This window comes from Tamandua tetradactyla, chromosome 7 (assembly GCF_023851605.1).
Source record: "Tamandua tetradactyla isolate mTamTet1 chromosome 7, mTamTet1.pri, whole genome shotgun sequence".
In the NCBI taxonomy this organism is placed as follows: domain Eukaryota; kingdom Metazoa; phylum Chordata; class Mammalia; order Pilosa; family Myrmecophagidae; genus Tamandua; species Tamandua tetradactyla.
The window spans coordinates 34488565-34508219 of NC_135333.1; the positions used below are offsets into that span (position 1 = coordinate 34488565).

Consider the following 19655-nt stretch of genomic DNA (forward strand, 5'->3'; position numbering starts at 1 on the left):
CATGGAGACACAAACATTCTTAACATATAAACATTCCATACATGGTGTACAATCAATGGCTTACAATGTGATCACATAGTAGTATATGCATCACCAAGATCATTTTTTAGAACCTTTGCATCACTCCAGAAAAAGAACTAAAAAAAAAAAAAAAAACTCATACATACCATGCCCGTTAACCCTCCCTGTCATTGACCACTAGTATTTCCATCTATCCAATATATTTTAACCTTTATTCCCTCTGTTTTTTTTCTATACCCCTTACCGCTCCCTCCATTGATCACTAGTATTTCAGTCTACTCAATTTGTTTAACATTTGTTCTGCCTATTATTTATTTATTTTTAATCCATATTTTTTATTCATCTGTTCATACCATAGATAAAAGGAGCATCAGACATAAGGTTTTCACAATCACATAGTCACATTGTGAAAGCTATATCATTATATGTTCATCTTTAAGAAATATGGCTACTGGAACACAGCTCTACAGTTTCAGGCACTTCCCTCTAGCCTCTCTAATACACCTTAAACTAAAAAGGGAATATCTGTATAATGCATAAGAATAACCTCCAGGATAACCTCTTGACTCTTCTTAAAATCTCTCAGCCATTGACACTTTGTTTTGTCTCATTTCTCTCTTCCCCTTTCAGTTGAGAAGGTTTTCTCAATCCCTTGATGCTGAGTCCCAGGTCATTCTAGGATTTCTGTCCCACATTGCCAGGAAGGTTTACACCCCCTGGGAGTCATGTCCCATGTAGAGAGGAGGAGGGCAGTGAGTTCACTTGCCATGTTGGTTGAGAGAGAGATAGGCCACATCTGAGCAACAAAAGAGGTTCTCTGGGGGTGACTCTTAGGCCTAATTTTAAATAGGCTTAGCCTATCCTTTGTCTGGATAAGTTTCATATGAACAATTCCCAAGTTTGAGGGCTCAGCCATTGATTTGGTTATCCCGACTACTTGCAAGAATATCAGGAATTCTCCAAATGGGGAAATTGAATTTTCTCCCTTTCTTGCCATTCCCCCAAGGGGACTTTGCAAACACTCCTTTATTCACTGTTCAAATCACTCTGGGATTTATTGAGACATCACACTGTACAAACCTGCAAAATGTCATGCCCTATTCAAGGTTCCATGTACTTATGGTGTTCAATTAAACTGCCCACATAGGTTATATTAGGAAATGCACTAATCAAAATATAAATTTTGTACCAAATAAACATTTTTTGCTTTAGTCTCACACAGAAGCTGAAATTTAAAAATATGAATGATCAACTATTTTCAGCACCCTACTGTATTGACATTCCTTTGTTCTTCCTCATGCAAAAACATTTTTAAATTTGAACATTTAGTCACTATCATTGTATACTCTAGGCATTCCTAGATTATACCATCTCCGTCTTTATTGTCTGTCTTTCCTTCTGGTTTCATATATGCCCCCAGCCCTCCTCCCTCTATCATTCTCACATTCAGCTTCTCTCTCAGTTTTGAAGGACAATTTGCCTGGGTACAGAATTCTTGGCTGTAAGTCTGTCTCTTTCAGGATCTTCAATATATCATACTGAGCCTTCTCACCTCCATGGTTCCAATTGAGTAGTCTGTACTCAATCTTATGTGGTTTTCCTTGTGTGTAGTAGATTTGCTCTTGCTTCTTTCAGAATTTTCTGCTTCTCTTCAACATTTGACAGGCTGATTAGTATGTGTCTTGGGGAAAGCCTATTTGGATTTATTCTGTTTGGAGTTCTTGGGCTTTTTTTTCCTCTATAATAAGTTTTATTTTTTTCAAGTTGTTTTTTTTAAAATTTTTTTATGGTATAGTATAATATATGTACAAAGGAAAGAAATAAAAAAGCAATAGTTTTCAAAGCACTCTTCAAGAAGTGGTTACAGGAGAGATCCCAGAGTTTGTCATGGGCTACCATACAATCCTCTCAGATTTTTTTCCTTCTAGCTGCTCCAGAGTATAGGAGGCTAGAAGACTTTAATATTTTTTTATCATCACAATCGAATTTTTTTCCTTTTTTTTTTTTTGAGAAAATTAACATATATATAAAAGCCATAAATTTCAAAGCATGGCACAACACTTAGTTATAGAACATATTTCAGAGTTTGATATGGTTTACAATTCCACAGTTTTAGGTTTTTACTTCTAGCTGCTCTAAGATACTGGAAACTAAAAGATATATCAATTCAATGATTCAGCAGTCATATTCATTTGTTAAATTCTATCTTCACTGTATAACTCCACCATCATCTTTGATCTTTCCATCCCTCTCTTGAGGGGTGTTTGGGCTATGGCCATTCTAAATTTTCATATTGGAAGTGTCTGTCACTAATATGGGGTAGGGAGATGGAACTGTCTGATGTTCTGGAGAGGCTGGGCCCTCTAAGTTTCAGGACTTATCTGGTCCAGGGATCCATCTGGGGGTTGTAGGTTTCTGGAAATTTACTGTAGTGCATGGAACCCTTGTGGAATCTTATATATTGCCCTAGGTGTTCTTTAGGATTGGCTGGAATAGTCCTGGTTGGAGTCATTGAGCTTCTTTGATTTGTATATTTATGTCTTCATAAGGGTTGGGAAGTTTTCCCTGTTATATCCTCAACCAATCTTCCTAGCCCTTTACTCCTCTCTTCTCCTTCTGGGACATCAATGATTCTTATATTTGTGCACTTTGTTTTGTCCATCATTTCCCTGAGATCCACTTCAAATTTTTCCATCTTTTTTGCCATTTGCTATTTTGAGTGTTCAAAATCAGTTATCCTGTCCTCTAGTTCGCTTATTCTTTCTTCTGTCTCTTTGAAACTGCTGTTGTGTGCCTCTAGTGTGTTTTTCATTTGACCGACAAAATCTTTAATCTCTGTTGTATCTGCTATTTTTCTATTTATTCTCTCAAATTCCTCTTTATACTATTCTACTGTCTTCTTGATCTCCTTTACATCAGTAGCCATCCCATTTATTTTATTTAGTAGGGTTATATGAGTATCTGATTAGTTGTTCCAACGTCTGTGTCTCCTCTGTGTTTTAATTTGGTGATTAGGCAGGGCTATAGCTGTCAGCATTGTGATCTGCTTAGTGATCTTCTGTTGTTTTCATCGCATGTAAATATCTTGACTGATTTACTTTTGAAGTTTATTCCCTTAAGTAGTCTAAAGCCTTGTGTTTGTGGGGTGGATGGGGTGGATGTGTAGCAGGATGCAGGGTATGGGGTGGGGCACAACAGCAAGGTGATGCGTTGCAGCACAGGTGTGGGCCAGGTTGGGGAGGTTATGCTGATGCTTGTGAACATGGGCACCCGGCAGCCAGGGACGTTGTACCTGTGAGGGTGCATAGGTGTGGGGCGTAACCCTAATGTGCACTGGTCTAGGGTGTGGGACCCTTTGTGCACATGCACAGACCTACGGCAGTGGGTCGACCCACATGGTCTGGGGGTGGATGTGACCTGGCTGTGCAGGCCAGCGCTTTCCCAGAGTTTGGGGGACTTGACTGAGGGCCGTGTGCATGGACAGGTCTAGAAGTGTCATAAACTTTTGATCCCAGAGCTGAGGGGCATGACTAGGGGCCAAGCACATGCATGGGACTAGGAGTGCCGTAAACTGATGTGCAGAGCTCAGAAGGGGCGGGGTGAGGCTGTGTGACAGTATTGGCGGGTGCCAGGTGTAGCCTGTGTATGGAGGTTAGCATCTATAGCCTTCATGTCCTGGTAACAGCCTGCAGGGAGGGGGAAGTAGTGCTCAGGAGGGGTACAGAAGAGGTGGGCTGGTCTGCACTTGGGGTGGGGGTGTTGGGCAGGTACATGCTCTGGGTGTTGGTGGGGGGGCGTTTGGAGTGCGGGGAGTGGGGATGGGTGATAGGGTTCAGGTGTGCGGGGTGTAGGGTGAATCACAGGTAGGGCTGCGCTGGTGTGGGTAGCGCATTCAAGGAACGCAGCTTGGCTTACTTCCTAGTCCTTGTCTCCCTCTCCATGCACTCCCATGGGCTCTGTACTTCCACATTAGGCTCCAGTTCTCAGATTCTCAGTTCCTCAGCTTTTGCAACCAGGGCCACTCTATGTGGTGCAGAAGGCTCTCCCAGGTCAGCTGCACTCTTGAATTGCTGTCTCAGTCACCCTCCCATCCCTCCTCTGATTTTTCCTTGGAGCACGGCTGAGTTCAATCTACCCTATTCGGCCATCTTCCCGGAACTCCATCTAATGAGTTTTTTATTTCAATTACTGTACTTTGCAGCTCCAAAATCTGTTTGGTTCTTTTTTCTAATTTCTATTTCTTTATTCTGTTCAGACAACATTTTCTAATTTCCTCTAGATTGATTCCTTTAGCTCATTGAACATAATTAAGATGGTTGCTTTGATTAATAGACCCAATACATGAAGTTCCTCAGGGATGGTTTCTGGGGAACTCTTTTTTTTATTTCTTTCCTGTGAATGGGCCTTTACCTTCCTGTTTCTTTGTGTTTTTAAATTTTTGTTGAGAACGGGACATTTTGTGTATTAGAATATTTTAACTCTGAAGATCTAGTTTTCCTACTCCTCTGGGATTGCTAGGCTTTTTTTTCCCCATTGTTGTTATTGAGGGTTGTAGCTTTCAATTTGTGACTTTTCCAGGGAATTTTTGCTCCTAAACGGGAAGTGGAAAGAGAAAAGTGTGTGTGTGTGTGTGTGTGTGTGTGTTTGGGGGTGGGTGGGAAAGGTACTGCCTCTTTAAGCTCTGCCTCTTTGTCCTGGGGAGGGTTGGAGCAATGCTTCCCTCTGAGCCAGCCACCCAGTGATCTGAAGTAACAGATCAAAAGCAGAGATCAGTGATTGGCCTGCATACCCTGCCTCCCAGATCTCAGGGAGTTGGATTTTTATGTCCTTCTCTGACACTTATAAGCTAACGCAGGGGTTCGGACCCCACTGCTACCTACATTGAAAGTGGGGAATGGGCTCTGGTAACCGCAGCACTGAGAGGGCAGCTTACTGTACTTACCATAATTTACCAGCCTGTTTTTCCTGGATGCTGTACAGTGTTCTACTGACTTCCAAGTTTCAAAATAGTTGATTCAGACGTTCCTGTCTGTTTAATAGCTGTTCTCGTGGAAAGACTGATTCCTGGAGTTTACTCTGCCATATTCCCACAACTCTCTGTATAATTTTTCGTTATTTCCTTAGTGGTCCAACCAAGAAATTAGGATTCAAGGGATGATTACAATTGCTGAATCATTATATAGATATTCCTTTTTTACTTTCTGATGTTACAGTAGCCAGAGCAGAAATGCCTGAAATCTCTGAACTGTAATCCAGCTGCCTTGATCTCTGATAATTGTTGTGTAGCCGTTATCTTGTGCGTTTGTGATTTTAAAAACCTTATGACTAACCTTCACTTGTACCCATTTTATCCGGTTTTTCAACTTTAGAGTCTTATGATCACTGAAGACAGTCCCTAATGTTCATTAATGAAGGGCCTTGAGTCAAACCAGAACTAACCCACCCCAAGTCCAAGATTATCTTAATAAAGGAAGCTGGATCTAACCAAAATGGGCACGCCTACATGTGCAGTAGCTTAAACTTTAACTGTAAGTGACATAGACCTCATTATAATACTAAAAGTCATGCCCTCTGTCATATTAAGGCTGTCATTTCCTTACATATACATGTAATCAATCTACACATGCTCAATAATTAGATCATCTCTATTTACATGATCTGGAGCCATTGTGTGAATTTTCCTAAAATCTCCCCATCTGTTGATACTATAAAACTATCAGGATTACTGAAGTTCAGGGAGATGGATTTTTTTTTTTTTCTTAACATGGGCAGGCACCGGGAATTGAACCTGGGCCCTCTGGCATGGCAGGCGAGCATTCTTGCCTGCTGAGCCACCGTGGCCCGCCCTAGGAGATGGATTTTTGCTGATAGACCATCTGATCTCCTACTTCACACCTGGCAATAAACTCTTTCTCTCTTTGAAACCCTGGTATCTCAGGAATTGGTCATTGGAGCTCATCAGGCAGAGGACCCACCACTTTTGTCCAGTATCAATTTGGCGACCCGAGAAGGGAGAAGATTCCTAAGAAGGAGTCCACAGCCTACAGTTCTGGAGCCCTGGCAGAAAGGTAAATAGGTATTCGAGTCTCTAGGGGCCGCTAGACTCCTTTTAGTCTAGAGGCTTGACAACTGGGTTTTTCTCTATTCTGCCGGCACTCCAGAGCCTCAGCACCGTAAAAAGCTCCAAAGAGAGAAACAGTTTGCAGTTCCAAGTCCAGATATCTAACTGGGTGATTGCATCACCAAGGCAGAAGTGGGTCAGAAAGTCAGTACCCCTGGACCTGGATCCGGCTTCCAGAACAAGCTCTTCTTGCTCTGATCTCTACACCTTTCTGTTTTCTGGATACTATTCTGTACAGACTTCAAGGCCCTGCCCTGAGTTCGTCTGCCGAGTATTCTCCTAGAAATTAAGTAATCAACAATTAATTTATTTAATGAAATTAAGTATGCATGTTTAACTGTTAACTGGTGTGGGGGTGGGCCATGGTGGCTCAGCAAGTAGAGTTCTTGTCTGCCATGCCAGAGACCCAGGTTCAATTTCCCGGTGCCTGCCCATGAAAAAAACAAAAAAACTGTTAACTGGTGTGTTCCTCAGGTATAATAAATTCTCAGGCATTCATAAATGTTTAATGCCTGTTTAATTGTTAACTGGTATGTTCTGTCTGGTTGGTAATTGTTGTATTATTTAAATATATAATAAGTGTTAAGTGTCTGTTTAAATTTGTTAGTTGTTGTCTTAACGCAATTTTGTTGTTCAAGTGTTCCTAACTGGTTACTGATTTCAGAAGTTCTTTGAAATGGGAACCTATAGGCTATATTGAAAAATTATAAAGATTTTTGTTATGAGTGTATGAAAAAAAGGATCTTTCTTTCTTTTTTTTTTTTTCAACATGGGCAGACACCAGGAATCGAACCCAGGTCTCCAGCATGGCAGGCGAGAACTCGGTCTATTGAGCCACCATGGCCCACCCAAGTTTATTTCTGTAACACAGTCTGGCCCCAATATGATTTAGAATAGCTTGAGAATGGCTATATGGAAAAGAACACTAGTATGGTTAGAGTTATTCTGCAAAAGAGCAGAAATGGGATGAGATGATGCATATTTAGTCCTTTATTTGTCCCTCTCAAAAGTGTCTCTGTGATGTTGTCTCTTATGTGACTAACTTTCTATTTGTATCTGTTTGCTTGTTCAATGTATATCGTCATACCTCCTGATGGTAATAGCAAATGAAAAAAAAAATTCTTAAAGAGCACTGTTGAATTGCTTAAAGATAAATAGGCATATATATATATATATATATATATATAAAGTAGTACTCCTAGAGTTCCAGATAAAAAGGAATAAAACTCTCTAGGCACTAAGGACCTAAGAACTAGGAACTAAGGTTCAAAGCCTTAGATTTTTATAATTACTATAAACAAACCTGGACATTAAAAAGAAAGGAAGACAAAAAAAAGAAAGGGCCCCAGAAATTCCCTTAAAGCAGCAGAGGGTTGTCAGAAGTCTGCTCTGGGAAAAAACAAAGACATTTTCAGTCGTCCCCTATCACAGCTTTAAGTGGAATGGATCTATAGTTGGAAACAATTAAAAGATGGACATAGAAACTGTCAAATCCCACTGCCATAGGAACTGTCAAATCCCACTGCCCTCATTTAAAACTTTTAAACCCAAGTTCAACAGACCAGGCCTCATTCTTTCTGTCTCACCTATCTGTGCCCTCAGGGCCTCTTAAGCCTTGACCAAGTATGAATACACCAACTAAATCAGCTATTGAGGAAGGGTTCCCTGTAGAAAGAAGATGAAGGGAGGTGTGGCCTTGGTTTAGAATTCTTTCTCTTGGGCTTGGACATTAGAAATGGTAAGCACAGAAGAAATGCTGTATAATAGGCCATGTTTGTTTCCCACCTAAAGTTTTATTTTTTTTCAATAATACATTTACAAAAGAAATCATAACAAACAATCATTATTAAAATGTAAATAGCCAATGGAGAGGCTGGAGGGAACTGCCTGAATATGTAGAGCTGTGTTCCAGTAGCCATGTTCCTTGATGATGATTGTATACCGATGTAGCTTTCACAGTATGACTGTGTGATTGTGAAAACCTTGTGTCTGATGCTCCTTTTATCTACCTTGTCAACAGATGTGTAGAACATATGGAATAAAAATATATAATAGGGGAAACAAATATTAAAATAAATTTAGTTTGAAATGCTAGTGATCAGTGAAAGGGGAAAGTAAGGGGTATGGTATGTATGAATTTTTTTTTCTGTTTTTGTTTTATTTCTTTTTCTGTTGTCTTTTTATTTCTTTTTCTGAATTGATGTAAATGTTCTAAGAAATGATCATGATGATGAATATGCAACTAAGTGATGATATTGTGAATTACTGATTATATATGTAGAATGGAAGAAAAATAAAATAAAATAAAAACAAACAAAAAAGAGCCATTGGAGAAACCATGAACCTAAAAAAAAAAAATGTAAATAGCCTTGGGATAGGAATAATTGAATAAGATCTAATTGCTGAATTTCAGAAAGTAAAATTAGTGTTATTGAGAGCTATGAAAAAGTTTTCCTAGATTTATGCTTGGGACAAAGTAAACAATTGTAGCACATTTTCCAATGCCTGATAGTCAGTATGCTTTTTTTTTTTTTGGTGGGGATGGGTAGTGCATGGGCCAGGAATTGAACCCAGTCTCCCACGTAGCAGGCAAACATTTTACCACTGAACCACCTGTGCATCCAGTAGTCAATATGCTTTTGAGGTTATTAGTAATTTTAGAATATTATGAAAACAAAGAGATTTTCCTTAACCTCCAATAGAAGGAATAAAAAAGCAAATACAACTGCAAAAAAAAAAAAAATGCAGTGACAAAGTCTAGTCTGATTCCTGTCTTTATGATGACTTTTTGAATTAAACAAATATGATTTTATTCTACTTTGGTATGTTCTCCCTAAATTCATACAAGTTTATGGTTAGCATAAGCTAGTATTCTAAGTACATTGTCAGATTTCCTCTCCAAAAGACATGTTACATAAATGGAGCAATGTGCTTGGTAATGATGAAATTTATATAAAATATAATAAAAATGAGGTTATGCTGATGCTTCAAATATATCCTATTTAAGGAGTCAGTTGAGGTTAGTAAGAAATGTAAGTGAGATTTTGTTAACATTGATTACTGATTTCAAAGAATCTGGTTTCTTAATTACCTTCCCATTTGTTACCCTAATATGTGGGAAAATTTGGATTTGTAGTGCTTTGTTAATGTGAGTGTATTTTTGATGAGCATATTACATAATCAGGTTAGTAAGTGATGTCATGAATGGGGAAGATCTAATTCTTGGCTTCAAGGAGTTTATATTCTAGATAGAATAAATTTATACCAGGACATAGTATGAGGAGTATTTAAAGTCCCTGCCAATTAACTTAATAAAGGAGTAAAGATGCTGGAGGAATTCAGAAAAAAAAAAAAGGCACATAGGTAAAGAATGACCTAGGCGAAGAGACTTTTCAATAAAAGGGTAGCATTTGAATAGATAGAGCTCTGAACTAGTTTTTCAGAGGCCGTAACTTAATTTTGAGTACTAACATATTCCTGGTATTGGAAATAATATTGGGGAAAAGTTGGGGTTTTTTCCTTCATATAAATCCCTTAATTATTCAGGAATTGGTTATATTTCAAACTTGCACTCTTCTGACCTTTGAAGGTAGTGCTAGATTGAACTGAGAGATTTTAGGCATACTGTGAAGTAATCATTTGTGCATTGTGAGTATAATGTATTTAAATGACTCGCTGCATTCCAAACCCAAGCATAAATTTTTTCCTTCTTCTGTTATTTTCTAGTATCTCTGTCTCTTCTACCCTTCATGAACACATTATTAGAGAGTAGTATGCATGTTCAGAGGACTTTGTAAACTTATCAAATTTATTTCTAGTTGTATGTAGTCTGAATAAATAAAGACTATAGTTGGGATGGATAGTGTTTTTATTATTTTCCATACTAAGATGATCGTGTTTTCTGATTAAAGTGAATTTTGTTTGTTGTAGATATTGCTGACTACAAAACCTGAATATTCAGAATATGGAAAGTTGTAGAAAGTTTATGAAAGTGAAGTCTGTCTGTCATAGTCAATACTCACCAAAAATTTTATAGGTCTATTTATAATATTTTTTTTAAAGGAGATTTTGTGTTAAAGTGTCTATACATACAAAATTGGAATTTAGTTTTCTTTCTGTTAAAATTGCATGGATTGAGTGCATGGGTGTGGTTCAGTGGTAAAATGCTTTCCTTCCACATGGGATAACAAGGTTCGATTCTCAGACCTTGCACCCAAAAAAAAAGGAAAAAACTTATGTGGATTGTTGTCTGCTCTTAATGAAAAGTTATATAAAGTTTTTCTTAACCATCCAAGTACTCTTTCTAGAAGATCAGAATAATATTCTTGTTAATGTTTATGTTTGCCTTATCATCCTTTATTTCAGAAGACAAGTTTCATATTTGAAGGAAAACTATTACAAAGGATTTGTTCTTTTTCACTTTGTAAAAATGAGATGCTAAAAGAGTTTAAAATATAGCCTAGGAAGTGTTTGGAAATTATTACAATAATTAGGAAGTGATTTTCTGTCATTCTGCTAAGCTAAATTTGTGTGGGTAAAATGTTATTCATATATTTAGAGATTGTATAAAATTCCTAAAGACTTGACAACATTGTCACTGTCCATTTTATGTCCTGATACTAATCTGCCTAATGTTAGACAGTAGTAAGAAGATGTTGTTAATCATGATTTTAGTTATTCCTAGAAAAAGGTAACAGATCATGGAGACAACCAAATTTACTTGTCAGTTATACTGTCTTGCTCTAATGCATCTCTAAAACATACATGTGGTCAGCTGTAAGTCAGAACATCATCTTCAATAAAAAGGGACTTTAAAAGAGAAACAAGGCAAGTATGTAAATTGTGTCCCACCTGTTAATTAGCATAACCCTGGTAAATGTGTAAAGATAAAACAGGATAAAATTTCTGCTGTGATTTGTGGTTAATGACTGCCAATATAAGTCAACTGTCAAATGTTTTTATTTCTGAAAATAGCTTCATTTAGAAAATGCTCATAAGAAAATTATGACCTAGACTGTAAGCTCTTACAACAGTCAGATTTATTCCTAAATTTAACTGTTATTTCTAAATTCTGAGATGCTTTGTTGTTTGTGCATACCCTGGTAGTTTCCTAGAACTTTGGGTATCTATGTGACATCTGAAACTCAGAGTTCTCCAGCTCTGAAAGTCAGCATTACTCTATACAGCAACTATTAAAAAAGCTGAAAAAGAGAAAAGACTTCAGTTAGTCTTTAGAATACCTTGGGCTCTGTTTCAGACTCTATAAAAGTTCTACTTATTAAGTTTCTTTTTCAGAGACTTGAGGTCTCTGAATTGTTCCTATGCCAGATAAGCCCTGTAACCCCAAAATACCTGTCTCTCTAAGAATAACAACCAATTTCATCCCTCTGCCCCATAGTGTTGACACCTCTTTTCAGCATGAAGTAGTTAGAATGGTCGTTACCCAGATATCCATCAAGATTGAGAGAACTATCAAATGAGAGGGAGGAGTTGTAACCGAGAATTTAGGATTTAAGGGATGATTATGATTATGGAATCATTATATAGGTGTTCTTTATTACTTCCTGGTATATTAGACAGAGGGAAATACCTGAAATCTCTGAACTGTAATTCAGCTGCCTTGATCTCTGATAATGATTGTACAGCCTTTATCTTGTGCCCTTCTGACTGACCCTCACTTGTATCCAGGTATTACATTAAACTATTCAGAATCACAGGGCTTTGTTTCCATTCTGGGCTTCATGCATTTGGGTTGTTTAAATGAGCTATCCAGACAGGTTGATTATATTGTATATTACCGAAACTTTAGGTTCTGTTCTAGTCAGCAAGCTGCCAGAATGCAATATACCAGAAAAGGAATCGTTTTTAAAAAGGAGAATTTATTAAGTTGCAAGTTTACAGTTCTAAGGCTGTGAAAATGTCCCAACTAAAGCAAGGCTATCCAAAAGTTCAATCTAAGGCATCCAGGGAAAGATAACCTTGATTCAAGAAGACTGGATGAAGTTCAGGGTTTCTCTCTCAAGTGGAAAGGCACATGTCAAACACAGTCAGGGTTTCTCTCTAAACACAGTCAGATTTCTCTCTCATCTGGAAAGGCACATGATGAACACGGCGTCATCTGCTAGTTTCCTCTCCAGCTCCCAGGAAGCATTTTCCTTCTTCATCTCCAAAAGTTGCTAGCTGGTGGACTCTCTGCTTCATGGTTCTGCAGCATTCTGAAGCTTTCTCATGGCTTTCTCTCTTGTTGTTCTCTAGCTTTTTCCAAACTGCTTCTTCTTTTAAAGGATTCCAGTAAAACCAATCAAGACCCACCTGGAATGGGTGGAGACACATCTCTACCTAATCAGGTTTAATACCCATGCTTCATTGAGTCACATCTCCATTGAGATAAGCTAATTAAAGTTTACAACATACATTACTGAGTAGGGATTAGAAGAAACCATTGCTCCCACAAGGTTGATTAGGATTAAAACATGGCTTTTCTAGGGTACATAAAGCTTTTCAAACTGGCACAGGTACCTTCCTTTTTTGTCAATGTTTGGAAGAGTTTGAGCAGGATTGGTGTTAGTTCTTTTCAGAATGTTTGATAAAATTTCCCTGTGAAGCCATCTGGTGCTGGGCTTTTGTTTGTGGGAAGATTTTTGATGACTGATTGAATCTCTTTACTTCTAATTGGTTTATTGAGATCTTTTATCTCTTCTTGAGTCAGTACAGGTAATTCGTGTATTTCTAGGAATTTGTCCATTTCATCTAAGTTGTCTAGTTTGTTGGCAGCTAAACTCTCTTATGATGCATAAAATTTCTTCAGGATCCCTGGCAACACCCCCCTCTCATTTCTGATTTTGTTTATTTGAGTCCTCTCTCTTTTTATCTTTGTCAGTCTAGCTGGGGTTCATTGATTTTATTGATTTTCTCAAAGGACCAGCTTTTGGTTTTGTTGATTCCTTCTATTGTTTTTTTGTTCTCCAGTTCATTTATTTCACTTTAACCTCGGCTATTTCTCTTCTTTTATTTGTTTTGTGGTTAGTTTGCTGTTCGTTCTCTAATTTCTTCAGGTGAGCAGTTAAGTCCTTGATTTTTGCTCTTTGTTATTTTTTAATGTAGGCATTTAGGACAATAAATTTTGCTCTGAGCACTGCCTTTGCTGCATTTCCTAAGTTCTGGTACATCGTATTCTCATTATCATTTGTCTCCTGTTATTTCTCTAGTAATTTCTTCTTTGATGCACTGATTATAAAGAGTATGTTGTTTTATCTCCACATATTTGTGAAAGTTCTGGTTCTTTGGTGATTATTAATTTCTAGCTTCATTCTGTTGTGGTCAGAAAAAATGCTTTGGATAATTTCAATCTTATTAAATTTATAAAGACCTGTTTTATGTTCCAGCATATGATCTATTCTGGAGAATGTTTTATGAGCATTAGAGAAGAATGTACATCCTCGTGTTTTGGGGTGTAGTGATCTTTATATGTCTATTCTGCCTAATTCATTTGTCACATTGTTTAAGTTCTGTGTTTCCGTGTTGATCCTCTTCCTGGTTGTTCTATCTGTGGAGGAGAGTGGCATATTAAAGTCTCCCACTATTATTGTTGATACGTCTATAGCTGTCTTTAGTGTTTTTTTTTTATCAGCATCATACACTTTACAATACACTCACATTTATACACAAATTTCATGTTTAGAAGTACAAAAGACAAAGAACTTCAAATAATCTAAGCAGCTGCATAAACAGCTACATTCAACAGTTAATACTCTTGTCCCCATTTCTAAATCCAGGAGAAGGCTGTAAATGCCATCCCGCATGTGAACTTCACTTTTAGGAATTGGAGACTGTATGTAGTTCTGTACATGTCTGGGTTTCACAGAACTGAACAGAGACTCCATCGTGTGCCAGGCCAAACTGGCCAGAAGGAGGTCATCCATGGCTATTTGAGTTTCATTGCTCAACAATGCAAAACAAACTCCCAGGGTTTCAAAACCAGAATTCATGGTCTGTGTTTCTGTATAGTTCAACTGAACTTCGCTTTCTAGAGCTGGTAGGTTTTTAGTGGAAATCCCTTCTGTTTGTATTTCTATGTCAGCTGAATCAGTGTTCATTGAAAAGCTGGAGTGTTTCAGAGTACTGCCCAGAGGCAGATGGGGGCTACTGTCTAAAAAGAAGTTTAAGTTTGTCTGTGTCTGCGTATCAGACATTTCAAGGCCCAAAAAGTTCGCATTTCCCCGACAACTGTTGGACTGAGCAGAGGTGTCTACAAGTAAAATGTCAGTTTGGGTCTCTATGTCCAGGGATTCCAAGATTGGTTCAGAGTTCATATTGCTAAGTTCACTCTCTTCCACTTGAATTTGGATATTTGAGTCTGAAAAGAACTCTTCAATATCAAAATCTATTCCAGGATTCTGGGTTGGGCCAGATGGGAACTCTTCAGGTCCAGTGTTCATATCAGACAAAAGACTGTGATTATTCAATGTCTGACCTGGCAGCACACTTGACAAGATGTTTTTTAAATCACTTAATAAATCCATGGTTTGGGCCTGATTATCTGTCATGTTTTGTGAAAGAGGCATCCTGTTCTGCTCACTAAAGTTTATCATTGGTACAGATTTCTCAATATCTTGATTTAAAGTCTTAGGGTCATTCTGAGGTAACAAACCATGAATTATAGTCTCTGCTACCAAATTGTTGCTTAAAATATTGCCTGTAGAAACCCTGCATGATGAATGGACATTCTCAGAAATGTCTCCACGCATTACCGCTTGGTCCATTTGTCCCAAGTCATCTGTAACTTTGCACTCCACTGGTTTGAGTTTCTGTGAAGAAACAGTCATCTAAAAAAGCATCAATCTGAGCAGCTACAGATGAAGTTACTTTAGAACTGGGTAACAGTATTTGAATATGAACACTAATGGGAAGTGCGACTTGAGAAACAAATGTCAAATCAGTTTGAGAACAAGATGATACACAGGAGTCTGGGGAAGGTCACTGTGCAGAAGCCATGAAGCTTGGTGAAGCATAAGATCTGTCTGCACATTGATGGAAGAAATGGTCTTCTTCTGACATGTGTTCCCAGGTTGTTCTAAAGAAGTAGGTGGACTTTGACCCAAGTTCACTTGAACACCTGTACTAATTGGCTCAACAATGGAATTCACAATTTTTCAGAGCGGCAGGCTTTCCCTAAGAGAGCAGGGCCCCAAATCTAGGCCGAGGATGGACAAGGGAAGTGAGTGAATGGTGTCCATGGCAGAGCCCTGTTGATCCACGCTTACTACCAAGGCTGGGTTGAGGAGTTGGCTGTAGTAGGCACAGAGACAGGTATTGGAGAAAACTGCGTAACAGGAAGTTTAACCAAAGCCATTTTGGGCTTTGGTAAAAACAACTTCTGAGGATACCTTGGAGGTGTTGTAAGAGTCTGTTTCTGGCATTAGAGCTGCAAGAGTCTTCACAGGAAGCCACTAGCTTTATTTGTGAAGTTTTTAATTCTTGTGTGGCTGGTCTAGAGGTTGGTTTATTGAGAAACGATTCAGTGGTCTTTTTTTGACATTCTGGTTGTTAATAGGGTTCTCCATTTTCCTTTCCTTACCAGGTGGATCCCTGTGCTCAACTAGACATCTCATGGCCAGTTCAGTAGATGTGTGACTGCGAGGCAGTTCTTCTTGTGTAAGAATAGCCACTTGTGTACTAGAAGGTCTTGCAATGTCCTCTGTGTATCTTTTTTTTTTTCTGTGTATCTTTTCAAGTCCCATTCAGTACCATAAGAATTGCTGCACTTACTATAGTTATGCTTCTTTTCATCATGCATTTTCATAAAGCACTGTTTTACAAGAGAGAACTGAGAAAATGTTCTGTCAGGGCCTTGAGGCCATCCCTCAGTTGGACAAGAGTAGAATTTCAGTACAGTTTTCAAATCTTTCCTTATAGCTGGATTTGCTATGCCATCCTGCAGACGGTGGTTCTTGACCAGGTGCGTGTTGAGCCCAGGGTGGTTGGGCAGGATCTTGCCGCATCAGTGCACGGTACACCGGACGTTGATGTGCACAGCCAGATCAGTTCCCGGTCAAGCTGCGGGTTCCTGCCTTGTTGCTGCGGGCTTCTGCCAGCTTCCCCTCAGCCATCCCTGGGGACCTTCTGGGCCTGAGATGGTGTCAGTGGCAGCTCCCCTTGTGTCTGTTGGGACCACCAGGGCATCCAAGTCCAGAGCCGCAGGCCCCACCTCCAAGGTCATCATGGCTCCTGCCAAGCAGCAAGGCCTTCCCTTCAGTTTGCCAATGTTTGCCTCATGTACTTTGAAGCTCCTTCATTGGGAGCATAAACATTTATTTCTTCTTGGTGAATTGTCCCTTTTACTAATATGTAGTATCCTTCTTTGTCTCTTATGACATCTTTACATTTAAAGTCTATTTTATCTGATATTCATATAACTACTCCTCCTTTCTTTTGGTTACAGCTTGCTGGAAACATCTTTTTCCATCCTTTCACTTTCAATCTGTTTGTGTCCTTGGGTCTAAGATGCACCTCTTGTAAACAGCATATCGATAGATTATATGTTTTTTACCCACTCTACCAGTCTCTATCTTTTAGTTGATGAGTTTAGTCTGTTAATGTTCAAAGTTATTACTGTAAAAGCAGTTCTTGAAATTACCATATTCCTTTGATTTTTATTTGTTAGATCTATATATTCTTTTCCCTCTCTCTTTTTGTCCTTTAAATTACTCTCACTGGTACTCTTCAGTTCTGTGCCCTCCTCTTGGCCTTCCTCTCTTGTCTTTTTTCTTCAGCTGACAAGATTCCCTTTAGTACTTCTTGTAGGGCAGGTCTTTTGCTGACTAGTTCTCTCAGTCTTTATCTTTGAAGATTTTAATCTCTCCCTCAGTTTTGAAGGACAACTTGGCTGGATAAAGAATTCTTGGCTGGAAGCCTTTCTCATTCAGGATCTTAAATATACCATATCACTGTTTTCTTGTCTCTAGGGTGTCTGTTGAGTAGTCCAAACTCAGTCTTATGTGTTTTCCCTTGTATGTAGTAGATTGCTTTTCTTGTGCTGCTTTCAGGAATTTGGGCTTCTCTTCAACATTTGACAGTTTGATTAGTATGTGTCTTATAGTAGGCTTATTTGCATGTATTCTAGTTGGGGGTTGTTGGACCTTTTTGATTTGCATATTTATGTCTTTTATAAGAGTTAGGAAGTTTTCTCTGATTTTATCAGCTAACCTCCCCAGCCCTGTAGTCTTCTCTTCTCCTTCTGGGATACCAGTGATTCCTGTATTTGTGTACCTTTTCTTGCCCATCATTTCCCTGAGATCCAGTCCCATTTTTTCCATCTTTCTTGCCATTTGCTCTTTTGTGTGCTCTAGTTCAATTGTTCTGTCTTCCAGTTCACTTATTCTTCCTTCCTCTTCTTCAAATCTGTTATTGTGTGTCTCTAGTATATTTCTAATTTGGTCTACATTATCTTTCATCTCTGTGAGATCTGCTATTTTATCTTTTGGATTCTTCTTTATGCTGACAGTTACTTTTGAAAATCTCACTTTAGCACATTTGGGAGTCTTGATGGAGAATCTGAAGCCTGCATCATGGAGACAGAGATGAGGGTTTGACCTGGTTACTTGAGCTGACAGTGTGGCCTTGGGCAGGGCTTCTGGCTCCCTGAGCTCACTTTCCATTTCCATGCATTCTAGCCCCCAAGTTGTTGGAAGGGTAAGACAAGGTTATGGAACTAAAAGCTTTTGTAACCAGATGGGCTGCTGGAAGGAAGATTTTGCTTTGCTGCTGGCTCTTAGTTTGACTTGTGATGCGGAGAGTTAGAGAGGCCTGGGGAAGTGGCCTGAACTTTGGTTTTTGTTGGAGGTGACCAGTTGAAAAGAAAACAAATTGTTGAGGCCCTGGAGCATTCCCCTTGCAAACCCAGGGACAGTGCCAGCTTTCCTCTTTAGCAGCCGTGTGGCCTTGGGCATCATGGACCCCTCCAAGTCTCCCTTTTTTTTCTGTTGAAAGTGGGGATAATAACACCCACTTTTGAGATAATTGTGGGGATGAATAACATGATTACTTAAAACAGGGCATCTTAAGCTCTACACGGTGGACTCCTCAGGCAGCCTGGGAAGCCCACGGACGCCACCCTAGCATGTTCTTAAACACATAAAATAAAGTACACTGGATTACAGAGGAAACCATTTGATTGGACCACAGCTATGCTTCTTTATTAATGTATCAACAAACAAGGTCTAGCAGTGAATCTCACTACCATTATTGCAAAATGGTAATGAGCATAAAAAGTACTACATTATATATGCAATAACCAAAATTTGATAGGAAAATAACTGTGATTTCCAGCAGTGCCAAGTCACAGTGTTCACTAACACTATTGTGGGGTGTTGTCTACGTTCACAGTGGAAAGAAATGCTAAATATCAGGTAGAGCTTAGTGAAAATAAAGATATAAATTTTTCCAATCTGTCATGGTTAAGGACATGTGTCAACTTGGCCAAGTTGTGGTACCTGTTTATCTGATCCGGCAAGTGCTGGCCTCTCTGTTGCAATGAGGACATTTCATAGGATTAGGTCATGATCATGTCAGGTGCATCCACAGCTGATTCCATTTGTAATCAGCCAAAGGGGAGTGTCTTCTACAATGAGTGATGCTTAATCTAATCACGGGAAGCCTTTTAAGGAGGATTCAGAGGAGACAGTTCCCATTCCTACTTCGGCTGGTGAGCCTCTCATGTGGAGTTCATCCAGAACATCCATCGAAGTCGTCGGCTTCATGCCCTGTGGATTTTGGACTCTGCGTTCCTGTGGTCACGTGAGACACTTTTATAAATTTTATATTTGCAAGTGTTCCCTGTTGATTCTGTTTCTCTAGAGAACCCTAACTAATACACTGTCCTTGGGCCCCAAGATTAGAATCTTGGCTATAGAAGGTATTTGACACATAGCAAGTGGTTTCCAGAAATAAGCTGAGACCCCTCTGTGACCTCTGTGGAGCACAGGGTCCTTGGGGTGGATAGATATGAGTATAGGGACTGTTGGGACAGAAAAATGCAGCCCTGGAACACTGGGAAGGCACAAGTCGACTTTTCCTGGTCTCTCTTTTTTTTCTGGGGGGGAGGTGCATGATTCAGGAATCGAACCCAGGTTTCCCACATGAAAGGCAGGCATTCTAACCACTAAACTACCCATGTACCCTTTCCTGGTCTCTCTTGAGTGAGCCTTTGAGGTCGTGGTGAGTCAGGCAACATGCCAGGCATCTTTGGAGAGCAGGTATTGCTCATGTGGCAGAGAGCACATCCACAGGCTAGCAGGCGGGACAGGGAGGAGCCCTGCTGGGCAGGATGGGAACATGGACTCCAGAGGCAGACCGCCAGCCTGCAAGGCACAGCTCCCTCATCTATTAGCTGTCTAACCCATCCTTTGCCTTGGTTTCCTCATCTGGAAAATGTAAGTACTTTCCCATAGGGTGTCATGAGGGTTAAGTATTATATCTAAAGGACTTAGGACAAGATCTGGTAGGAGACAGTGCC

General features: G+C 39.3%; 1 protein-coding gene and 1 pseudogene across 2 annotated transcripts in view; one reads left to right on the forward strand and one right to left on the reverse strand.

Annotated features, from left to right (window-relative positions):
• Positions 1-19655, forward strand: part of ZC3H7B (zinc finger CCCH-type containing 7B) — an 86785-nt gene that overhangs the window by 24942 nt on the left and 42188 nt on the right. The window contains exon 2 of one of the 2 annotated variants that reach the window (XM_077168979.1): positions 5960-6089. The exons of the other annotated variant lie outside the window; for it this stretch is intronic. The gene's annotated coding sequence lies outside the window, so the exon portion shown is untranslated. The remainder of the gene's footprint in view (positions 1-5959; positions 6090-19655) is intronic. 2 annotated transcript variants of the gene reach the window in all.
• On the reverse strand, positions 13958-16160 carry LOC143690413 (ATM interactor pseudogene; annotated as a pseudogene).